General features: G+C 28.9%; 1 protein-coding gene across 1 annotated transcript in view; it reads left to right on the top strand.

The window, feature by feature from the left end:
* The window catches only part of LOC117176894 (discoidin domain-containing receptor 2-like), a 559289-nt gene that overhangs the window by 238549 nt on the left and 300702 nt on the right, over nt 1-20038 (top strand). Inside the window, exon 2 of the mRNA XM_033367265.1 lies at nt 11099-11138. The gene's annotated coding sequence lies outside the window, so the exon portion shown is untranslated. The remainder of the gene's footprint in view (nt 1-11098; nt 11139-20038) is intronic.

The following is a 20038-nucleotide window of genomic DNA, read 5'->3' as shown; positions in this document are numbered from 1 at the left end:
CTCGCACATTCAATTCTTTTCCTCACCTGCAACTCGTTTCCTCCTTCTGCCTCAAACCAAAAACCTAGGTAACAGAACTCCTCCACAATTTCCACTTTTTGTTCGTTCATCTTCAAAACGTAATTTATTTTTCTCTTTCTATTTCTGAAACACATCACCTTTGTCTTATCTACGTTCACCGTCAGCTCTTCTGTTCCCACATACTCTTCGAAGATTCTCATCATAGGTTCATCCCCTTCTCATCATCTGCTAATAGAACTACATCATCCACGTATGCTAGAGAGTATAGTTTACTATTACCTAAAGCCGTTCCTCCTTTCCCTTTCTCCTTTAGCTTCTCCTCTAAGTCTACTAATAGGATACTAAATAGTAACGAACTCAAAGGGCACCCTTGCCTTAGACCTCGGCTTGTCCAGAAAACCTGCCCTTTTTTCTTTCCTATTTTCACCCTAATACTGGTTTCAGTAAAAATTTCCTTTATCCTCTCCACTAATTTTTCCTCTACACGCCTCTCTTTCATTGCCTGCCATAGTACTTTTCTATTCACTGAGTCAAACGCTGCTTTGAAATCTACGAACAAAGCGACTAGTCTCCCTTGCTTTCTCCCCAAATTTCTGTTAACTAAATAGTTAAGTACGTAGATGTTGTCTATAGTTCCCATTCCTTTTCTAAAGCCCGTCTGATTATGTGGGATACTTTCACTTTGTTCTACCTAACTCTCCAACCTATTTCTTAAAATTTCTGCATATATTTTATAGCCGACTGACATGAGAGTGATCCCTCTGTATTCCTCAACCTTCTTTCCTTCCCCTTTCTTGACAAGCGGTACCACCAGTCCCGTCGTCCACTCTTCCGGCCAACCTTCCCCTTTACATACCTTGTTGCAGATCTTCCACATCCCATCCCTAATCCCTTCTCCTCCAAACTTCATCGCTTCGTTCTCCATCCCATCTTCTCCCGTCGCCTTGTTTCTTTTTAACCTATTGATTGCTTCATCCACTTCTTTTCTTGTTATCTCGTTCCCTTCCTCCATTTCTCCTCGGACCATCCTACACTTTTGCCCTTTGATCTTATTTTGCTCTCCCCCTAATAGACCCTTAAAATAATCCGTCCATTCCTCCATTTCTATTTCTTCGTTAACGCCCTTCCTTTTCCCTCTATCCCTATTTATCACATCCCACACCCTACCTTCTTCGATGGCTTTTTCTACCTCTGCTTTATATTCTTCCTTTCCCCTCTGTCTTTTTATTTCCAGCATCTTCTCATGTTCTTTTTTCCTCCTCTTATACTCCTCCTTCTCCATTTCCCCTCTTCTCCATTTGCTCACACACTCTTTTATTCTCTTTTTACTCTCCCAGCATTCCTCGTCCCACCAGCCTCTTTTTCCCCCTACTCTTTCTTCATTAGTTCCCAGCTCATCCTTTACCTTTTCAATGGACTCCTTCAACCTTTCAACTAACGAGTCTATTCCCTCCTATTTTTCATACCTAACCTTCTCCTTCTCCATCTTTTGTTTAAACTCGTTTAATTTATCTACCCCCCAGATTCCCATTTTCGTGTTTCGTTCGCACCCTTTTTCCTTTCTCCCTCTGCCGCGTTTACTGACGCCTCTTCTTAGTGTAACTATGACCGGGAAGTGCTCGGACCCTATTTCATTCCCTACCTTCATACTCCCTATCATATGCCGCATTCTTTCTTCAGCCAGGATGTAGTCTATTACTGTTGCTCCCTTTCATATGAATGTGATCTCCCCTTCCTCATCTCCTTTCATATTGCCATTGCATATAAACCATCCTGTTTCTCCTATCATGTCTAGTAACTTCCTCCTCTCCCTGTGCGTCTCTCTATGTTTGGAGTTTCTTATAAATGCTTCCTTTTCTTCATCCCATAACCCTCCCCCTTGTTCGCCAGTCCATGCATTTAAGCCCCCCCCCCCCCCCCTATTAAAACCAATTCTTCCTTCTTTTCCTCCATCCACCTCCTTATTACTCTCCAGCCTTCCTCTTCCCCTCTTCTTCCGTATACACACACCACTGCTATTTCTACTTTCCCAATTATAATTTTTCTTATCATTTTTCCATCCTTTTCCTCCATTTTCCCATCTTTTCTCCCTTTTACTGCTAATTCTTTTTTCACCCCTGACACCATGCCGCCCATCCCTCTCCCTATTGCTTATACAAATGGAAATTGTTTAAATAATTCCTAAATATGTAAACAGGAACTACTACTTTTGAGATTCATCATCTTTGTATAATTTATCCAGTAAGCTCGTCACATGAATATTCATAGCCTATGTAAAAATTTAAAAATTTTAATTGCATTTTTGCAAAAAGTAATTTTTTTCTAATTACATGAATATATCTCACCCCCCCCCCTCTCACATTTTTTTAATCTACGAAAAAATAAATGCATAAAAAAATTTAATTCAAAAATCCCAGAAACCCCATGGAATACAAACCGCATTTACCATTAGAAAAAATACTATTTTTTAATTTTATTCGGATTCGTGAATATTAGATTTTTAAATTTTATGATACATGGAATATAAACCATAAAATGTCAATTAAAAATTACTTTTTTAAGTTACTACCATAACTCAATTATGGGGACCAAAAAAACCCTATAAATAAAAAATTTGGGTTTGCAATTTTTGATCTCTAATAATTACTTAATAATCATCTGATAATCAGATGTCTTATTAAATTATTTAAAGATATTTAATATTGTTAAAAAAAATTATTTAAACAGTGTATTATTATACATAACAATATTCCCCTGGAATAATTCGACAAATTTTCGCTCTTTTCTGAAATTTTGGAATTTTTGTCCACTTTTTAATCAGAATGCGATAATAGTTTCTTCAAGTTAACAAACATAATTGTTTTAAAAAATTTTATAATTTTTATTATTATTATTTTCCTTAAATATTGCTAAAAAGTGGAGATCTGATCGGAAATTCTTCACTTTGTGTTTACTTTTCAATTAGAGTGAGATAATAATTAATTAAAATTAAGAGAAGTAATTGTTGAAACAAATTATTTTTTTAATAGTATTCTTTTTTAATAATGCTAAAAAGTGGAGCTTTTTCTAAAAAATTATACCTTCTTACCTACTTTTCTCTCAGTGAGTAAAGAATTAAAACAAGTTAACAAACATAATTGCTTAAAAAATTTATAACTTTTAATAATTTTTAAAAGTAATGCTACGAAATTCTAACTTTTTTCCCATTTTCTTCTTTTTGTCAACTTTTCACGTTTAGTGAGATAATAATTAATGCGATTCTACGAACATAATTGTTTTAAAAATTAATGATTGTTTATGACCTTCTTTTATTGCAATATTAGAAAGTTTGCAGTTTATTCTTAAATAAAACCATACATTTGAAACATTCTTTAAATTTTTTATCTGGATTTTCTTGAATACCACTTTTTGTTGAATTAGTTATCAAGACCAATTTTTTAAAAATTAATTTTTTTAAAGACAAATGAAAGTTAAAATTTTCTGAAAAAATCGTAATTTTCTAACATTACTTTAAGAAAAGATAGTTATAAACAACAATATGTTAAAACAACAATTTTTGTTAAATTGCTATAATTATTACCTCAATAAGTAAAAAGTAAACAAAAGGAGAACAATTTCAGAAAAAACATCTTTCTCGCATTACTCCAAGAAAAACACTAAAATAAGCAATAAATAATTGTTTAAATAATTAATTTGGTTCAATTGCAATAATTATAATCTTACTGCGTAAGAAGTGAAGACGAGGATACTTTCAGAAAAAACTGTAACTTTCTAGCATTATTCAAAGACAATAGTGTTAAAATTATTAATAATTTATTTTTACAATTGTTTCTCTTAACTTGAATTGAACATGAAAAAATTTGCAAAATGTAAAACCAAATGTCGATTTTTAAATATTTTGAAATAAAATTTTTAAGTTTTTTAAGACTTTTGGATGGTTTCAAAATAAGAAAAAAAAACATTTCTCAAAATTTGTTGTAAAAATTTTCATAATCTTTTATTTTAAATAAAATTGATTTCAAGTGAATACCTTTTATTTTAAAATTGTGAAAATTGTCAAAGATTTCGAAAATTAAAAAAAAGACGTAAATAGCTTAAGGAAATTTTATGTTAGGAAAAATTGTAATTGTTTTAAAAGATATTTGGAAGATTTAGAAGAAATGAAAAAGATTTTAGGAATTTTAAAACATAATTTTGAAATTTATAGATTTTAAAGTAAAATGTTGAAGCTCTTTCAGGATTTAGAAGGGCTTCAAGATAATAAAAAAATTATTACAATTCCTTAAAAAATGTGACATGATTTTTGATTTAAAAAAATTTAATTTTAAATAATATTATTTAGAAAAAAAAAGTTTTTGAAAAGACTTTTTAAAAACCGAACGTTTTAAGACAATTTTTCGTAATTTTAAAATAGTTTAAGAAAAATTCGAATCGTTTTAAAAGATATTTAAACATATTCATATAATTTTCTAAAATTTCGGTAAAGAATGTAGATTTTAAAGCTGAATTTTTCTATAAGAATTTCAAAGGTTCTAAAAAAAACGAAAAGTTTTCTTAAGGCTTATGAGAAAATTTTCAATGATTCTTTATTTTATAAAATTAGGAAAGAATTTTTTCTCTAATTTTCTAAAAACTCGAAACATTTCTTTGAAGGTTTTCTGTAGAAAATTTATATATTTGATTGAAAATTAAACTATTTGGTTTAAAATTGAGTTTTTTTATGTAAAATAACCTTTTTTTAAACATCTAGGTATTCGTGTAATAAAATTGAACTGTTTTGTGGAAAATTGGTCTTTTTTGGTGAAATTTATATGGTTTTTATTTAAAATAACAATCTTTTTTGGTTGAAATATTAATTATCACGTGCTTTTTTATTTGAAATGAAAATACTTTTTTTCTGAAAGATCAATCTTAAGCGTTACATTTACCGCTGACAATTCGTATTTTTTGGTAGAAAATTTTAATTTTTCGAAAAATTCATAAAATTGAAAAAAAAAATAAAATTCGTAGAAAACTCTTAGCAAAGAAAAGTGCGAGGAGGGGATAGAAAAAATCGTACCTAATATAGGTGAGGAGGCTTGATAATTTTTAGTGACGCAAGTTCTGGAATATTCCATTGTTGGAAAATTTTCTTTTCGGCACTTTTCTATTTCGCAATTTCTTTCATCGGGAATTTTGTTTTTCAGAATTTTCCAGTAATCCAAAAAAATTGGATTAACAGTCATTTTAAAAGGATATATTTTATACTAGCATTATTATCTAGCATTATTCAAAGACAAAATTATTTAAATTAATACTAATTATTTTTACAATTATTTTTCTTGAGCTGAATTATTAACTCACTGCAATTTCAAAGTGAACAAAAATTATATATTCAAATGAGATAGCCAATCGTTAGTTTGGGGGGGGGGCAATCGTTGGGGGGGGGTGGCCAATAGGGTGGTCCAAAAATGCATTAGAAATTTTTTTCCAATTTGTATGCAAAACACCCGGAACTTTTTTCGAATCCACAAAAAAATAAGCCCATTTTTGTTTTTTTTTGTGAAAAAAAATAATATTTAGAGGTGGCGCAAGCCCCATGAAGTGTAACACGTATTTCCCATAAGAAAAAAATACGTTTTTGTAAATTTTATTCAGAATTCTCAATATCAGGTAAATCGAGTTCGAAATTCACCATATCTCTTTACAATTAGTCACAGAGTTCGAATAAAATATTACTTTTCAAATATCACCCCCATAAGTCTGTTTTATAGGGTCCCAAAAAACCCCCATAAGTGAAGAAATGGGTTTTTCGAGTTTTTTGCGCTAATTATGATTTTTTTGCAGTTTATTAAACGCAGATTGTTTCAAATACATGAAATACTACTTTATACTGATAATTAGGTGTTTATTTAAATTGTTTAAATAATTTATTATTGTTTTTAGCAACTTTCTCTTAGAAAAGGGTTAGAAAGTCAAAATTTTTTCGGAATTTTTCAACTTATTTGTACCGTTTCAATTAGAGCGAGGTAATAATCAGTTAAAGTTGAAAAAGAAATTTTTTAAACAATTTTTTATTATTCATAACAATATTCTCTTAGAATAATGCTAGAAAGTTGCAGTTTTCTGTGAAATTTACAACGTTTTGTCCACTTTCACTTGAAGCGAGTAATTATTTAATTTATTTCAAGAAAAATAATTGTTTAAGCAAATTATTATTGTTTATAGCTATCTTCATCTAGATTAATACTACATAGTTGCGGCTTTTTTCTTGAAATTTTTTCATTTTTATCATTTTTCAGTTAGAGTGAAGAGATATTTAATTAAAATTATCAAAATAATTGTTTAAACAATTTATTATTATTACTAATAATATTCTGTTTGCCTGATGATAGAAAGTTGCGGTTTTTTCTGAAATTTTTAACGGTTTGCCCACTTTTCACTTAAAGTAAGTTAATGTTTAATTCAATTTAACAAAATTAATTGTTTAAACAATTTGTTATTATTCATAACAATATTCTCTTAAAATAATATTTAAAAATTGTGGTTTTTGCTGAAATTCACAACTTTTTGTCCACTTTTCACTTAAAGTGCGTAATTATTTAATTTAATTCAAGAAAAATAATTATTTAAACAAATTATTATTGTGTATAGCTATCTTCATCTAGATTAATACTACATAGTTGCGGTTTTTTCCTGAAATTTTTACATTTTTATCACTTTTCAGTTAGAGTCAAGTGATAATTAATAAAAATTATCAAAATAATTGTTTAAACAATTTATTATTATAGCTAATAATATTCTCTTTGCTTAATGATAGAAACTTGCGGTTCTTTTCTGAAATTTTTAACTGTTTGTTCACTTTTCACTTGACGTAAGTTAATATTTAATTTCATTTAACAAAAATAATTCTTGAAATAAATTATTATTATTGTTTATGGCTCTCTTCTCTTAGATTAGTGCTAAAAAGTTGCGGTTTTTTCTAAACTCTTAAGATTTTCGTCCACTTTTCACTTAGTGAGGTAATAATTAATTCGCGTTAACAAACATGCTTATTTAAACAATTTATTATTCTTTATAACTATTTTCTCTTGGATAAGTTCTAGAAAGTTGTGTTTTTTCTGATATGTTTAACTTTGCCTTACCTTTTTAGCTGTGAACAAAGAATAAATAAACATTAAGGAGAATTAATTTTTTTCCGCATTGGGAAAAGAACAAAAATAATTTACTCAAAACAATATAATACCATTTAAAATATGATTCACATCTAAAAAGTCAAAGCAAAGTTAAACATTTCAGAAAAACAGCAACTTTTTAGCACTAATCTAAGAGAAGATAGCTATAAACAATCATATTCAAACAATTGTTTTGTCACATTAAATTAAATATAAACTCACTTCAAGTGAAAAGTGGGCAAAAAGTTAAGAATTTCAGAAAAAAACCGCAAGTTTCTATCATTAAGAAAATAAAATATTATTACCGATGATAATAAATTGTTTAAACAATTATTTTGTTAACATGAATTAATTATTACTGAACTCTAATTGAAAAGTGATAAAAAGTTAAGAATTTCAAGAAAAAACCGCAACTATGTAGTATTAATCAACTTTGTAGCACTTTTCTAAGAGAATATTGTTATAATTAATAACACATTGGTGAAACAATTATTTTTGTTAACTTAAATTGATTATTACCTCGCTCTAACTGAAACCGTAAAAATAAGTTGAAAAATTTAGAAAAAACCTTGACTTTCTAACCCTTTTCGAAGAGAAATTTGCTAAAAACAATAATAAATTGTTTAAACAATTTAAATAAACATCTAATTATAATTATAAAGTAGTATTTCATGTATTTAAAATAATTTGCGTTTAAAACACGCAATAAATCATATTTAACGCCAAAAACACGAAAAACCCATTTTTTCACTTATGGGGTTTTTTTGGGACCCTATAAAACAGACTTATGGGGGTGATATTTGAAAAGTAATATTTTATTCGCATTCTGTGACTAATTGTGAAGAGAAATGGTGAATTTCGAACTCGATTCACCTAATATTTGAATTATGAATAAAATTTACAAAAACGTCTTTTTTTCTAATGGGAAATACGTGTTAAACTTGATGGGGCTTGCGCCACCTCTAAATATTATTTTTAGAAAAAATGGATGTATTTTTTTATGGATTCGAACAAATTTCCGGACGTTTTGCATAAAAATTCGAGAAAAAAATTTTTGGACCACCCTAGTGGTCAATCTTTAGGTTGTAGCTAAGTATTGTACTCGTAGCTTAACATTATTTGTCCTGACTGCGGGACGGTTTATTTTTTAATTATGTTTCACTTTCCAGAAAATGCATACTTTCACGTTCAACAGGTTTTTGGAAAAAAGTAAAATCGTCGACAGAAGAGCTCGCCGCGGTCTGTCAGGCGTGACAACCTTCCCGGAATTTCACTCTGCCCCTGGTGTCGACTCATGGCCGTTTTTAAATAAAGCAGACGTGCCACACGCGTCGTCGCGTTCAGACCAGAGAGAGAGAGAGAGAGAGAGAGAAGGGAAGAGCAAATTAAAAAAGAAAAAGTGCAAGGAGCAAGAAAGAAGGAAACAGAACAGAGGGATTAGGTGGCATTGGCGAGTTGGTTTATGCATCTAAATCGTCGGAGTCGGAGAGATTCGTTTGTTGTTCTTGCCTTCAGCCGAGAGCTTTTGCGCTTTTTATACGGCCATTTGTTTTATTTCAAAAGCAATGCAATATTCGTGATCTTTCCGCAATTGAAAGAGCTTTAAAAATTAAATAGAATTACCTAAAATGATTTTTTTAAATAATTATGAATTTTTTAATGTTTAAAAAGTATACTTTTTAAATTTTTGGCGGGAAATTGGCCGCCAATGATTGGAGTGAACATAACCTATTCTCACATTTATTATTTATTATCTGAACAAAAAGTATTAAGGAGGACCCAAGAAGGTGTTCAAAATGCTTAGAATTTCACTAAAATTGGGATTTTCAAATTTTGACAATGCCAATATGCCAACAGTTGACATATGGATAGTTACACATTTTTTTCCAGCGATCAGCTTGTCACTTCTTAGTCAATAGAGCTACTAAATACTATTATTATGTTTGAATACGGATTTCGATACTTTTTTTTAAATATTCTTTTTTAAAGAAAGGAATTATTTAAAAAAATTTAATGTACTAAAATTTTAAGAAATCTATACAGTATTTAAAAAATACATTACCTGAAATTCATGCAACTAGGCGCATCGCACAGTGGGGAAAAAATTAACTTTATGGTTCAAAATAACGCAGTGCCCACAAATATTGACATGAAATTTTTAAAAAGGAAGTGAAACTTAAAAAAAAAGTTTTCGAGCCTAATTATTTATTTAGTTTATCAATTGTTTATAAATAAACAAACACAAGGAAAATCATTGCAAATTTTTTATTTGACGATCTTGGTACTCGTAAATAACAGAAAAATTATGGTTATCACCTGCTTTTATAGATTTAAATTTCTTAAAGAAATTACATTATGATACGATAAACAAATCAAAATTGTTATAAACAGATAATTTGTTGAAAGTGTTTTTTTTTATTTGCAAACTTTTCGATTTTTCAAATTATTTTGCAAGAAATTTGGATTCAAACAATATTATTATTTAAAAAAATTCACGTATGATTATGCTTGTTAATTTCATAAACAAATTGAATAAGAATTCCTTATTCAGGTATTTTCTGACAGAAAAATCCATTTTTTATGTCATTTATTTAAATTAGAAACCTCATGATAATTTCAGCAAAATTCATAATTTTTTGGCAATTTTGTATGATTTTTTAAACAAATTTAATTTAAAAATGCAATCTTCAGGCATTTTTTGACAGAAAAGTTTGTTCTTTTGTCAGTCGATTTTTAAGTGGGAACTGTACGATAATTTCAGAAGCATTCATAATTAGCTAATTTATTTTATTTTATTTTTAAAAAAAATCAAATAAAAGTGTATCACTCGGGCCTTTGTCTACAGAAATTTTTTTCTTCTTCAATTTCAGTCGTTTTAATTAAGAAGTTAATTATATTTTTACCAACACACATACTCAGTTAATAAATTGTTTGTCTTCTTTAAAAAAAACGAGTGTTTCCGTCGACATATTCCCGAATTATGCGTTTGTTTATTAACTTCGCTTTAAAAATCTTGATATTTATCAACAAATCACGAATTTAACTGAAATTATCAGAAAGTTTTTCAATTACAAAAATTGACATAAAAAAAAACAATTTTTCTGTCGACAAATGTCTGAATAATCCAGTTGTTTTTTTAATTTGTTTATAATATAAAAAAATAATTTAAGAAGAAATTTTCTTTATTTTAATATTATTTACATCGAAATTGCTTGCAATATAACTTAAAAAAGAGGAAATAAAATTATTTAAAATTATAGAAGGTACACTTTCAACGAATAATTTTTAATATAATTTTTTTTCGTTTATTGTACGTCAAACAGGCAAGATTTCCATTTTTTCCGTCACATTTGTTTATTTATAAAAAAATTGAAAAACTAAAGAGAAAATCAAGCATAACAACATTTTTTCAAATTTTATCATCTTTTTGTCCCAAGCCGTGAAAATATGTAGGCTGCACGTTATTTTGAACCAAAAAAGTATTTATTCCCCCACTGTGCGTCTGGGAAAACTGGCCCACCCAAAACTTTATTTTTGTATAATTAGTAATCACTTTTTCTAAATAAAAAATTGGAAACTAAATTATTATTTTCTTTGTACAATTTTTAAACTTTATTTCGTGCAAAAAGTGCATTCATATAAAATTCTCAGTTTATTTAAATTTCAATCTCTTACAATAAGGTCTTTATGATTATTTTTTTAAATTGTTATCAAATATATTTTTAAATTCCAGTTTTACAAAATGCATATTTTTCATTAAAAGCACGCAATGATTACATCGTTAATTACAATAAAAAATTAAAATAAAGAAACAAGATATTTTTGGACAAGTGCAGTTGTGAAGCTTCCATTATAGTTATATCTTTCAGTTCGTTAAATTTTCAACGTTTAATTAATTGCGTATTTAATCAATTCTGTTTCAGAGTGGCGTTATTCCAGTTACAAAGTAATATCGAACAAAAGGTAAATATATGGTTTAATAATTAAGGTTCATCCAAAAATTACTTAAGAAATTTGTCTGTAATTTTTTCTCCCCCCCCCCCGCCCCCAATTTTAAATTGGTTTCATAAATTATAAGGGAATGAACATAAACATTACCAGTTTGAAACTAATAATTATAGATAAAAAATTAATGTTTATTTAAAATATTATTTTCTTGGCTATGCATTATCAAAATTCACACTTATTTAAACAAAGAAAAATTTTGTCAAAAAATCATTTTTTTATGTTGAAAATTCAACTATTTAGTTGGAAATTATTATTATTTTTTGCTTAAGATTTATCATTAAAATTAAAAATAATTTATGTCTGGAAAAAATTTTAACTATTTTGTTGAAAACTCGTTTTCTGTTTTATAGAAAAAAATCATCATCTTGGTAAAGAAAATCATTTTTTTGTGCTGAAAAGTCATTTCTTTGGTTTCAAATTTAAATATTTAGTTAAAAATTCTTTTTTGTATAAGATTTATAATTTAAATTCCAAATTTATTTATATATTCAGTTAATAGTTTAACTATTTTCATCAATATTTTTTTTCTTTGTCGGAAATTCAGCTCCTTTGTAGAAAATTCGTTTTTTTTTTTTGAAAATTCAACTTTCAATACTTACTCATTACTGACTGAAATTTCATGTATTTTATCGAAAATTTCACTTTTTTGACAGTAAAGTAATATTCTTAGATAAAATTTCAGTTTTTTGGCTAAGAGTTCATTTCTTTGTTTAAAAAATTAATTATTTTAATGAAAATTCGTTTTTTTGTTTTTATTAAAAATGAATTTTTTCTACTATAAATTCATGTATTCAATTGAAAATACGAAGTTTGCGCAAAAAAATGATCTTCTTGGCGGAAAATTGATCTTTTCTGATGAAAATTTATTTCTTTATTTTTAGTTGAAAATTGAACCATTTTGTTGGAAATTTGTCTTTTGCAAATAATTAATTTTTAAACTGAAAATTTAACTATTTTATTTCTAGCTTTCGAATACATGTAACTTTTTGAGATTTCGTATTTCTTCATAATAAATTCATCTTTCTGATTGAAAATTTTATTACTTGATAGGAAAGTAATTTCTTTAACCAAAAATTATTAACGTTAAGTAAAAAATTCAACAGAAAGTTGATGTGTCAACCAAAAAAGATTTGAATTAGTAAGAGTCGAATCCAATTTAAAAAAGAACCTATTTTCTACGAGATAATAAAATTTTTAACCGAAGAGACAAATTTTTATATAAAATGATGAAGCTTTATCAGGAAAATGAATGAAATGAATTGAAAATGAAGTAGTTCAATTTTTAATTAAAGAGACAAATTTTGAACTAAAATCATGAAATATAAACCTAATGCCAAAAACTGATCATTTTAAATAAGAAACAGTTCAATTTAACGAGAAAGGCAAATTTGCAACAAAATAGTTTATTCTTTGAACAAATTTTTTTTTAACTAAACAGTTACATTTTCAACCAATAATAAGGTTCAAATTTCTGCTAAAGACGTTGAATTTTTAACCACGAAAGGTTTTTTAATCAAAAATAAACAAATTTCAATCAAATTGTTTAATTTTTGACAATAAAAAAATTAATGTTAAACAAAAAGTTAAATTTCCTAGCAAATAGTTGAATCTTAAACGCAAAAAAATCAGTTTTAAGATAAATAAACATGTTTATAATTTGTACAATTTGTAAAGTAAAAAATAAATTAACTATAAAAATATGTTTTTAATGAATAAATAAAGTAAATTGAATAAAATTAAAATCATATAAAACTAAAAATAAAATAAAATTACGATTTCTAATTTTTTTTGTATAATTTATTAATTTAAATAAACATTGAAATTCATTTTTAATACTTTAAAAATACGAGGTGAGAAAACTGTAAATTCTGTTTAGAAGAAAAGTTAATTTCCCACTGCACTTTTTGATTTCGGACCCGACAGCCTATGACGACGTAAGTTAGTCGTTCAACCCTCCCTCTCACAAATTTTACTTCCCCTACTCCCACTACATTGCCCTACTTCCGCTATTATCCTTTTCTTCCCCTCTCTATTCCTATTCACCCAAAACACATTTCCACCTTTGCTTCCCCTCCCTTCCTCAACTTTTTCCTTACCTACTTCATCCTTTCACAACTCCCCCTACATTTTCCCACGTCCTTTACGATTCTCATTTTCCCTCACTTTCTATAGTTCCACTCCCCTCACTTTCCCTACTCATAGGGCAGTATTTATTTAATCGCCGTATACCTGCTCATCTTACCCTCTCCACTCGACTTCGCCTCACGTCGCTGACTGAGCAAGAGCGCTTTGACGAGCATTGCTAGCGGGTGGAGGTGGGGGGCACTTGTCCTAATGACGAATAAAATACTAAACATAAAAATGTTCTAATTTTTCAATCCGAAATTAAAAAATATTATTTTCGGAATCTACAGGTTTAGTTTGATTCCAACGACATGTCACATGCAATCAAAAGATTAAAATTAGAATAAATATTTTAAACCTGGCTAGCTAGCATTATGAAATTCTCCGTGGTATAGTTGAAAATATAGCGCTTCATTTTATAGAAAATTCGTCTGTTGACAATTCAACTGCTGAATTTTGTTCAGAACTTATCTCTGACAAGTTTTAATGTTAAAATTTGTCGAAAATTCGTGTGTTTATAATTAAACTGTGGAATTTTATAGCAAATTTGTCCCTGGGAAGATTAAATTTGGAATTTGAACATAATATATTTATTTTTACCCAATTAATTAAAAGAACGTTATACTTGAAAACAAACATTTTAAACCAAAAGTGAAATAGTTGAATCTTCAGATTGAAAAATTAGTTTTCGACAAAATAATTTATTTTTTAACAAAACAGATATATATCACACTAAAATGATAAAGTTTCAACCAAGCAACGATTATTTTTAGTTAAAAACTAATTTTAAAATTTCTAAAAACACGATTTTTCAACCAAAGAGATGACTTTTCAAGTAAAACTATCAATCTTAATAAAAAATGAATTATCAACAATGCCCTTTAACTATTATGTTGTGAAATTCATTAATTTTTAGCAGCTAATCCTTTAAAAGTATACCATTATGATTATTCTTCTGAAATTTTTAAATCTCACATTACAGTTTAAGAATAATTATTCAACTAAGCACTGGTTTTAATGATTTTTCAAAATATGAAATGTCATTATACTAAATACAATTTTTTATTTATTATCTGCAATTTTTAGAACTATATAATTATTAAGTAATTTATAATTAATAATATAAATAATTATACCTCTGTGTTTAATATATTTTATTTAAATTTAAATTTATTATAATTATTCCTATATTTTTTTATGAAAAAAAATTATTATAATTATTCCTATATTATTCCTATAAACTTATTCCTAGAGAATTTTAAATTTAGTTTTTATTTAATTTAAATTTTTTCGTACAGAGAAAAATAAAATTGAGAAAAATTAAATGATATTCTCTATAATGGTGGTCCAAAAAAATTTTTTTTAATTTTTATGGGGACAACTCAGAAATTTTTTGAATCTACACAGAAATGAATTCATTAAAAAAATATATATTTAGAGATGCCGCAAACCCCATGAAATTTATGACGTATTTCCCATAAGAAAAAAGACGTTTTTGTACATCTTTTTCAAAATTCTCAATATTATCTCAATAGAGTTAAAACTCAACATTTCTCTTCAAAATCAGCCCTGGAATACGAATGAAATATCGTTTTTCAAATATCAATACCATAAGTCTCTTTGATAGGTTCCCAAAAACCCCCATAAGTGAAAAAATGGGGTTCGCGAGTTTTTGGCGCTAATTATGACCTTTTTGCGATTTTTCATGCAAATTGTTTCTGGCACATAAAAGAATTTTTATACTGATAATTAGATGTTCATACCAATTGTTTAAACAATTTATTAATTTATAATTTGTTAATAATATTTTCTTAGAAAAATGCTACAAAATTGCCGTTTGCAAAAACTCAATTTTAGTCAAATCATCAATTAAGATAAGTTACGTAGTTAATTGAAGTCAAAACAATTAATTGTTTAAGCAATTTATTATTATTATTAATAATATTATATTTGGATAATACTAGAATTATGCCGTTTTTCTGAAATGTCTGGCTTTTTGTCCAATTTTCAATCGGGGTGAATTAATAATAAATCAAAGTTTTAAAAATAATTGTTTAAAAAATTTAATATTGTTTATAACTATCTTTTCTCAGATAAGTTCTAGAAAGTTGTGGTTTTTTGTAAAATCTTTAACTTTGCTTCACCTGCTTAGTTATTAGCAATTAATAAATGAACATTAGGGATAGCCTTTTTTTAAATTAACTTTTTTACGCATTGGGAAACGAGCTAAAATAATTCACTTAAAACAACAATACAACTTGAAAAATCATTTTTGTTGTGGTTGACTTATTATTTCTTCATAACTAAAAACGCGATGCAAAGTTAAAGATTTTAGAAGAAACCGCAACTTTCTAGCACTTATCTAAGAAAAGATAGTTTTAAACAATGTTGAATTGTTTAAACAACTTTTTTGTTAACTTTCATTAATTTTTCTCACTAATTGAAAAAAGGACAAAAAGGTTAAAATTGTCGAAAAACCGCAATTATCAGACATTGCTATAGATGAAGATAGTCATAAACAATAATAATTTGTTTGAACATTTATTTTTTCTAAATCTGATTGATTATTAAGTTATGCCTAATGAAAAATAGACAAACAGTTAACAATTTCAGACAAAACTGCATCATTCTACCAATTAAACGAAGAGAATATTATTAACAATAATAATAAATTTTTTTAACAATCACTCTTGATATCATTGATGAACTATCACTTTCCTATAATTAAAAATTGGACAACAAGTGGAAAATTTCTGAAAAATCTGCGTCTTTCTAACTCCATTCTATAAGAAAGTGGCGAAAATCAATAGTAAATTGTTTAAACAATTTATGTGAACATCCAATTATTAGTATGAAATCGTCTTTTATGTGCCAGAAACAATTTCTATTTTTAAAAAACTGGAAAAAAGTCATAATTAGCACCAAAAACTTGCAAGCCCCATTTTTTCACTAATGGGGGTTCTTTGGAACCCTCTAAAACAGACTTAAAATGTTGAGATTCGAAAAGGGATATTTCATTCGTATTCTATGCCCAATTGTGAAGAGAAATGTTTAATTTCAACTCGATTGAAAAAATATTAAAGATTCTGAATAAGATTGACAAAAACGTATTTTTTTCTTATAAGAAATACGTGTTAAACTTCGTGGGGCCTGCGGCACCTCTAAATATAATTTTTTCTCACAACAAAACAAAATTAATTTATTTCTGTGTAGATTCGAACAAATTTCTGGATTGTCCCCGTACAACTTACGAAAAAAAATGTTTGTAGACCACCCTAATGGAGAGCGTAGAACGAGCAGGTAGACCCCCTTACTTTTCCCCTTACTCCCCCCACTTTCCCACCCCTCGTTTCCCTTACTCACCGCTCCTCATTTCTCTGTACTTCCTCTACTCCATATAATTTCCCCTCATTCCCCCTACTTCCCAACCCTTTGTAAACTGTTAGCTGTAAGTTGCAAGTTGTACGCTGTGAGTTGTCAGTTGTGAGTTGTGAGTTGTGGGTTGTGGGTTTTGAATTGTGAGTTGTGAGTGGTGAGTTGTGAGTTGAATAATCTTTTCTACAGGTTAAAAATTGAAACGATTAAATTGAGAAATCATTTGAAGGATTGAAACGTTTAACCGATCAAGCGCTGCGTACTCGTACCTAACTTTTTTTCTAAGTGATATGAAAATGTTTTGCAAGAACCGTTCAACTGTGTAAACCTGATTACCTTTTCCACATACTTATTAACCCTTCCCCCAAAGAATTTTTTTCATGTGGATTTTATCACGAGGAAATAACACACTCTTCGATTTCTGATCGACGTAGATATTAATTTACCTCGCAACCTTTTCTTAGCCAGGATAAGTGGTAGTCTTGACAAGATTACACAAGATTGAATCGATTACAGGGAAGAATTTAGTGCAAGTTGGAGGAACTTGTTTTCCCCTCGTTTGGGGCTCATTCGTCATTATCCTTCCCTCATCACGCGATTATAAATCAAAAGAATGGTCAGTAAATACGGAGAGGGAGTCAGAATTTATCCCTGGAAACCGTAAAGTTCGTAAGGGACCGTCCTTAAACTACGTTAACCATTTTGGACTATTTTACCCCCCCCCCCCTCTTCAGCCAGATTGAATTCATTATTAAGAAAAGTCCTTTTTCTAAAAATTTAATTTTTTTTAATTTTTAATCTTATTTTTCACGATTAAAAAAAATCTACTCGTCCTATCTAAAAATGATGAATAATAAATTTATACATCTTTTTAGGCGAACAACTTTTGTCAGGTAATTTTAGTTCATACTTTGTGTAGTTTTTTTTGTTTTAAATTTAATATTTTTATTTTGAATGTTATTTTTTACGAGTAAAGCAAAAACTACGTGCCGTATAAAAAATTATAGCTATTTTTTGGATAAACAAGTCTTGTCTCATTTTTTTCGTAGCTAGTGTCGTTAGTCCAAAAAATGTTTATTTTCTTATTTTTAATGTCGTTTTTACAACAAATTTGTAGATCTTTCCGGGGCGCGCAATTTTAGCTTTTTTTCTTATCCTGCATAGTTTGACCAAAAAATGGAATTTTTGCATTTTTTATTATTTTCAGTACGACCAAATTTTGAATTTTCAATCTTTCGACCAAAATCAAAAAGTTGTTATAAAAATCTCGTAGGGATTTTGAAAATCAACGTTTTTCTTTTCTTGACTTTTTTTCATAGCATGCGTTGTTTGGCCTAAACTTTTCATTTTAGTTTGTTTTTGTGCATTTTGAAAATGCTCTCTGATAATTTTCTTTTTATAGAAAAAAGTCATTGGAAAGGGTTTATCCTATACGGTACCTTTAGTAAAAATCAACGAGCTTCTAGGGTTGTTTTATGAAAAATAATATTTCTTATCAAACACTTTTCGCTTGTGCAAACCCCTGGACATTAATTCCAACACATAAGGAGAGTAGGGAATTTGTTTATCAAATGATAGACGAAAAAGAAAAGAATATCATTTGTTCATTATTTTCATGGACATACACTTGTCAAAAATAACAACTCAAAAATCCTCTTCACACATCCGTTGTAAATTAAAAGAGAAATTTAAAAAAAAATCTAAAATGAATCAAGAATTTAGTTATACAATCCACAAGCTATCGTTGACTTGTTATTCGATAAAGCGCAATAAATAAGAAGCGATCGAAATATTTTCATTTAACAACATTTAAAGTACGTCTTTCAGTAAAAAACTAAGTCCGAAATTTTGGTTCAATTTTCCTTTCTTCATTTAAAATTTTATTTTTTATTTTTGAATAGAAAAAACCTCATGGGGTCTCGCAAAAGATAAAATGAAAGAAGCCTGGGTATCCACAATAGGGTGAAAGCTATTACAGGGTTTGCATTCAGCCCCTTAACCCTGCCGCCGGGGGCCTATTGTTTCGGCCGAGTCGCACGCTGGCGGTGCAGTCTTCTTCAACAAGACGCAAGATTTTCACTGCGAGCCCTACGCAGTACCCACCATCGCGATACATTAGGAAGAGAAAGAGAGACACTAAGAAGAAGGCCACAGTGCAGGACTACATATTATGGGTCCCCATAATCTTTTTGATTGATCATTGACCGGCTGGTTAGAAAAATGTGCTGGCCCTGAACAGAGCCGAAGATTCTCGGCTGCTTATAGTGGCGACTAGACTAACAGAGTTTGTTAGTCAGAATTCTGTATTGGCCGCCGTCGTTATTGTTGTTCCTGTTATTGGCCGCTTATACAATATAACACTTTTAAGAATAATTGTATAATATTGGTCTTCACAGGTAGGAAATGCAGTTTAATATTAGCAATTCAGTTTACGAAACATCGTCCGTCAAGTCTGTCGTCTTAGTAAAGTTTTAAAATGGAATTTCTAAATAGTTTTCGGGATTTAAAAAAAAACTAGAAGTAGGCGGCCTAATAAATTTCCTTGTTTATTGCAGACTTCTACAAAAAAACTTAGTTTTGCGATGAGTGTGGAGGAAATTCTGATTTAAAATATGGGAAGAATAAAGGCCTCATATACCAGTTTTGCAAACGGGATTGCAGAAAGAAGAAGGCTGTAAGTGATAGAACTTTCTTCCTAGTGTCTCTCTTTCTCTTCCTAAATTATCACAATGGTGGGTACTGCGTAGGGTTCGCAGTGCAAACCTTGCGTCATGTTGAAGAATCTGTACCGTCGCTAGACTCGCCGATACAATTGCCCCCCCCCCATCGACGGGGTTAAGGGGCTGTATGCGAATTCTGTAGTAGCTTTTACCCCCATAATACATCGGCACAACTATATTTTTTTATTTCATTTTGATCCGACTGCGGATTACGAAATATATTGTATTTATCGTAGCTTCTTAAGATAGAATTAATGATAAACATGCTGAAGAGAATCATAATTTGAAACATCTTCAGTAAACCAGCGTGGAAAGATTGGGTAATTATTGCCTACATGACATTCCTTCATTTCATTTGTGGTCATTTTGACAACTGCACCATTTAGCATGTTTATTTTTAGTCTCGAATGACTATTACTTGACGTGTACATTCCACGAAGAATCCCAGTATACTCCAGTATTGCATGAATGTCACCATTGGATGTTGATAATACAATATGTTCTCGGTTTGGTACGGGCACATAGACATGTCTCAATTGCACTCGAATCGGATTGTCTGCAGGAAAAACGTATCTTCGAAATTCAAATCGCTGGTTCGGATTTGCCTTAGGAATAAGCCGAATATATCCAAGTTTT

This window comes from Belonocnema kinseyi, chromosome 7, assembly GCF_010883055.1.
Source record: "Belonocnema kinseyi isolate 2016_QV_RU_SX_M_011 chromosome 7, B_treatae_v1, whole genome shotgun sequence".
Classification (NCBI taxonomy): domain Eukaryota; kingdom Metazoa; phylum Arthropoda; class Insecta; order Hymenoptera; family Cynipidae; genus Belonocnema; species Belonocnema kinseyi.
Note: the sequence above shows the minus strand (reverse complement) of the source record. Positions and strands in the feature narration are given on the sequence as shown.